Raw genomic sequence first — 6,000 nt, forward strand, 5'->3', positions numbered from 1 at the left:
CTCCCCCAGTCTGATGCCTCATTTGGTATTTATACTCAGAGGAATAATTAACAAAGTTCCTTCCCTTAAAAGAAATCTTGTTGACATCTTACTTATTGAAGTTCTGATCAAACAATTTCAAATTAATAAAGCATAGGTATTTTTGGAAGTCTTTCTTTGATATTTGAAAAGAACTATATTGACATTAATTAGGAAAGAGAATTTCCCCAAGCTCTTACTCCTACCTTTGTACAACTTTGTGCACTGTTTTCACTCGCTCATCATCTCTACCTGCCTGTACTCTAGATCCTTCAAGGCCAATCCCAAGATGCATCTCTCTATGAAGTCTTTACTAACTTCTGATATCTCACATCTCTAAACTTCCATAACTAAATTCAATCCAGTTTAATAAGCATCGATTGAGCACCTACTATGTGCCAGGTGCTAGAGATACAAAGTCAGAAATTAAATAGTCCCTGCTCTCGAGTAGCTTAAGCTTTGCTGGAGAAAAGCTAGTCCATACATAAGTAATGTACTTACAAAGCAATGTCGGGTTTTGGAGGGTGTCATTAACTAACAACCCTGGGCCTCCAAGGGGTCTCTCATAGAAGATGGCCCTTAAGCTGGATCATGAAGGGAGCTAGGGGGTCCCCAAGGTGGAGGGGCAAAGAGTGTTCCAGCAGTGGAGGTCAGGCTGTGCAGAGACCCAGGGGGAGCAGATGCAATGTCATGCACAAAGCAAAATCAAGCAGCCTGGCTTAGCTTCCATGAATTACAGAAGATGTGACAGGGAGTGATGTGCAATCAGAATGGAATGATGTGTCAAAAACAAATTGTAGAAGGTTTTAAAAGCAAAACAATAGTGTTTGTACTTTTCCCTAGCAATTGGGAGCCAACGAAGCTTTATAACGCTTATTTAATGCTGGGGATGGAGAAACATTGACTTGTGTGACAGAGATGAATCCCTAGATATGGCCCTAACCATATCACCCATGTGGTGAGTTTATCTGTGTGCCTATTCCCAACACCAAAGCATATCCCAGACCTTTGAGGGCCTATGGGAGGGTCTTTGTGGACTGCTACATCTAAAAAGACGAATCAGCAGTCAGACATAGTGGAAAGGACAATGCATCTAGGCTGGAAGGACTTGGATTCTCAGAGGAAATTGCGTTCCCAGTTTGACCATGTACTACCTGCATTACCTTAGATAAGTCACTTAACATCTTTGGACCTAATTTACTCCTCTGTGAAATGAGACAGTTATTTTGATGTGTTGGCAGATTGGGTTAATTTCTTCCTCTTTTTCTTTTCTTTTTTTGTGTTTAAATACTATTTGTTATGGAGTGGCTCTCTGGGAGGGCAAGGGGTACTGGGGAAAACTTTATAATGTAATAGACAAAAGGTATCAATGAAATTTTATTCTAAAAAATAAAGTTAAATGATGCAATTACACCAGATTTCTAAGGGGTCTCCTAGATTTTAGACACTTACTAATTGTGAGCCTCTGTGACTCAGCTAGGCTAGTGCTCAGATGATGGGGACCAGATCTACCCTTGGGGATATGTTCAAAGCCATTCCAACTCCTCAACAGGTAGAGAAAATAAAACCTGCCAAAGAAACAGGGAGCCCCATTGAAATGGAAGTCAAAGGCTCTTGACTATGGGTAAGGGACTTCTGAAATTCAAGGAGTGCTCAGTGATGCAGTAGGTGGACTTCTGAACTAGGAGTGTGAAAAACCTGAGTTCAGCTCCAGCCTCAGACACTTACTAGCTGTGAGACCTAGTCAAGTCACTTAACCTCTCTCAACCTCTCAGCGTTACTGTGAGGACCAAATGAGAAAACTCATGTAAAGTTCTTAGCAAACCTTAAAGTGTTAGAGAAATGTTAGCTATGATCATTATGAGGGGGTGGCTGCTCAGTTAAATAGAACAAATCTGCTTCATTCTTCAAACTCTGATCCCTTCATTAATCCTGGCAGTGATTTGACCCAACAATATTGGGGTTAAGGCAAGAGGGAAAGACTGGGACAAATAGCAATGTGCTGGCCGGCAGCTCCCTGACTGGAGAAGGACCAAGACTATTGAGAGTCCCATCTGCAGTTTTTTAAATGCCTTTCAGGCTATCTTAATCATGCCAGCTTCCTCAGCTCATTCCAATTTTCATTCCAGGTGTACACACTTGGAATTTAATGGGCAAACTGAGTTCCTATTACTTCACGTTCTTCTCCCCCCTCCCCCACATCATTCTGCTTGGTTCTAAATAGTTTTGTGAAACTATGATTACCCTGCATTCTCAATCTGGCTTCATTTGAAAAAAAAAATACAACTTTTCTTCAAGGGCAAAGGGCATCTGTTTCAAGTCAAGTGCTGGATAAAGGCGTTTCCCACAAAAACTGATACAGAAATTTAAGCTGGGGTATTTAAAACTTAGTGGCCTGAGACGATTGGAATCCAAACCAAACTCAACTCTTTAGAACTGCTCAGATGCCTTTTTCTTATTTTTAAACATTTGATTTCCTACCCACACCCCCCCTCCACCACCGCCATCCTAATACCCACCCCACCCCATCTCATCTGCCACACACCCCCATCCCCTCCTGCTTAATTTCTCTAGCCCTTCCTCAGTGGATTTGTCCTGTTGGTGCCAGATCCCTTAGGAATTTGGGGGTTTAGGAACATTCATGGCCCCCAAAGAAGTAACAATTGCAACAGAGAACAGGGCTGCAGAGAATGCTGAGAATGGGGAATGGGTGAGGGCTGATGAACAAGAAAGCAATGAATATAAAGGGGAAATTTGGATGACTATTGCTTCCCCCTAAATACTCTAAAAACATTTTAACAATGACCTTTTAAACTGTGAAATTTCTCTTGCCCCTGACCTACTGTTTCTGCTGAGATTCTGGGAGCCCTTAGCCCCCGTGTAGTCAACTACTCTGCAACTAAGCAGTTCCCTTTCCTAGTTGAATGCGTTCCATGAGATTCTCCTCATTGGAGACTGAAGACTCAATACCTCTTACCTGCATGACCCCTGGAGTTGGTGAGAGTTTGGGAGAAGAGAGATCCTGGTCTTCTGGCTTCCACCATTGAGAAAGAAGGCATGCAGTTCCAGACTCTTTCAGTTCCCTGAGGGGAGAGAAAGACTCTGTGAAGAAGCTGACATGTAGTGGAGTTGGTACCTCAGTAACGTCCCTGTGGCCAGTTTGCCACACTCAGAACTTCGAGGAATTTCCCTTTGGGTAAGATCTCTCTTTCTGTCTCCGTCTCTCTCCTCTCTGTGTCTCTCTGTGTCTCTGTCTCTCTCTCTCTGTCCGTCTCTGTCTCTGTCTCTCCCCCACCACCACCACCCCCAATGAGATATCTCATTCCCAATAGAAGGGTTCATTCACTCCACGTATTATCTGGTATATTCTCATCTGTAAAACTTCTCTCATTTCTGATACTATCAGCTTAGATAAATTAGTTCATTTGTTATTCACTCTATGTGTGTTAGGCACACATGTGAAGCAACTAGGTAGCTCAGTGAATAGAATGCTAGTCCTGGAGTCAGGAAGACCTGAGTTCAAATGTGGCCTCAGACATTTACTAGCTATGTGACCTTTGGCAAGTCACTTTGCCTCTGTTTGCCTCAATCCACTGGAGAATGAAATGGCAAACCATTCCAGTATTTTTGCCAAGAAAACCCCATGGAAAGTATGGTCCATGGGGTCAAGAAGAGTTGGCCATCATCAACAACAACAATAAATATGTGTGTTAATTGTGGAACTGGCATTTGGTAGATGTGGGGAGCCAAAGAGGCCTGATTCAGGACTCAGATAATAACCCTAATAATAGTGTGCTTTAAAGAGCTCTTTGAAATGTGGCTTTTTTGTTAAGCTTGCTTCTGAGTTCTTTGTTATAGGGTAGACTTAAAAGGATGTTGTTTGAGTTCTGAGACCAATAGGCTCTTCCCCAAGACTTTAGTTATTGAAAGCCAAAATATTTGATTCTTAGGTGGTCGGCTCCTATGCAAATGTCCTCGATGATCGTAGCTTTGGCTTTGGCCTTGAAGCCAACTCTGGAGAGCATCCTTTGTAATGTGACCGCATATGAAAGGAGTTAACTGACTCTTCCTAAGACTTTCTGGCACCTAGAGAACAAAAGCCTTATTTCCATGCTACTTCCAGGATATGACAGACTGTGATAATGATAAGAATACTTGAGTCTTTTTTGTCTCATTGCTCTATAAAAACCTTGTCCTAAGAGTCAATAAATGGAGTTCTATCCTATGAACTACCTGTCTGGTTAATTCTTTATCACGTCTTTGCTCACACCTGGGACTGGCACCCAAGTGGCCCTCAATAGGTAGAAAGGCAGTCAAGCCTTGGATGTATAGCTGGGGCCCCCAGACTAACTATCTAAGGGAGAAGAGAGATATAATTCTATCTTGGTACCTCCTCTCTCTGGGGAGAGCAAAGTGGTCAGCCTCTGGCCCCAACCTCCTGCTTCCCATCCCAGAAAGAATCAAGGTCTCTCTTGTCCTTTGCTTCCCCAAAAGCTACATTCTTGAGGAGTCACTTTGAGGTGGCAGAGGGACTGGAGAGAGAAATAGAGGCTACGGATTTTTAGTCCTAATCCCAGCTGGGATTAAGTTACTTGATTCCTAAACAATAAAGACACATGCAAAGATCTTTCCACAAAGGTTAGAAACAGGAAAGGTTAATCTGAAAAAGTCCCAAAGGATCTTGGTTCCAGAATAGAATACCACTTGGCAGGTAATGGGCATAACATGAGGACTTCATTCCCTACAATGTTTCTGTTGACCACAGTTTGGGTTATCACCAGGTAGGGACTCAATTAATGAGAAGTGCTCTGTGAAGCAGAAGGTTTAAAGAGTTGGCATGCTGAAGTTAATGTTGTTGTTCAGTCATTTCAGTCATGTCCAACTTTTCTTAACCCCATCTGGGGTTTTCTTGGCAAAGATACTGGTGTGGTTTGTCATTTCCTTCTCCAACTCTTTTTACAGATGAGGAAAGTGAGGCAAATAGGGTTAAGTGACTTACCCAGGGTCACACAGCTAGGACATGTCTGAGATCAGATTTGAACACAGGGAAACTAGTCTTCCTGGCACTCTATATATGGTGCCACCTAACTGTCCACTGGAGTCTAGTGGGACTACTCAAATAATTGAGTAAGTAAAAAATAAGAAGTAGAAGACAGAGAAAGATGCAAACCAACATTGGAGAGGCAAGTGCCAGGGCTTCAGAGCTGCACAGCCACCATATTCCCAAACTCAGGAGTCACAGCTGGACCCTGATGACTTCAGAGCCAAAGAGGATTCAGTCACTTGCTCTAAGACTTAGTCTGTTCTGCAACCTTCCTCAAGATACTTCAGCAAATAGTACAGGACATAAGCAACTGTAAGGGTTATGGGATTTAAAAGATCTTCCATGCCCCGTTGGACTTGCTGATGTAGCAGGAAGGGGCAGAGCAAGAGGAAGCGGAAGCCAAAGTAGCGTTCCTGCGGTGGCGACGGCGGCAGCAGCAGCAGAGGCAGCGGCAGCGCGAAGCCCTTTTTGAGTTAGCCAGAATTTCTGCTAAGGACTCCTGCTGAGGACTGCCAGGGGCCGGAGCTGCTGGGAGCACGCTTCCCGGACACTGGGTGGTTGCTGTGAGTGGGGAGAGGAGGACCTTTGCCTGAGGTAGCCTGTTCTGTTTTAAAGGCTTGAAAATGTGGGTGCTTTCTACTTTATCTACCTGTGCCAATGTCATAACTACTCTGATGGCTTTCACTTTCTGGTTTTGGGACTCAGTCTTTTGGTATCTTAATAAATTTTCTAGTTTATTTCCCCATATGGCAAGCATGATGTATTTTGTGATGGATAATTATATCAGCATATCTGTAATCTCCATAGGCATTGTGAATATGGCATTGCTGATACAGCAACATGGCATCCTAAGCATTTACCCCTGAGGATTTGAATTTGGAAGTGATTGTGCCCTCCCAGTGTGCTGGGGAGCTAGGGCTATTAAAGAGGAAATGTTT

This window comes from Petaurus breviceps, unplaced genomic scaffold, assembly GCF_028583685.1.
Source record: "Petaurus breviceps papuanus isolate PSGF00001 unplaced genomic scaffold, PetGlider_PUasm1.0 551, whole genome shotgun sequence".
Lineage (NCBI taxonomy): Eukaryota > Metazoa > Chordata > Mammalia > Diprotodontia > Petauridae > Petaurus > Petaurus breviceps.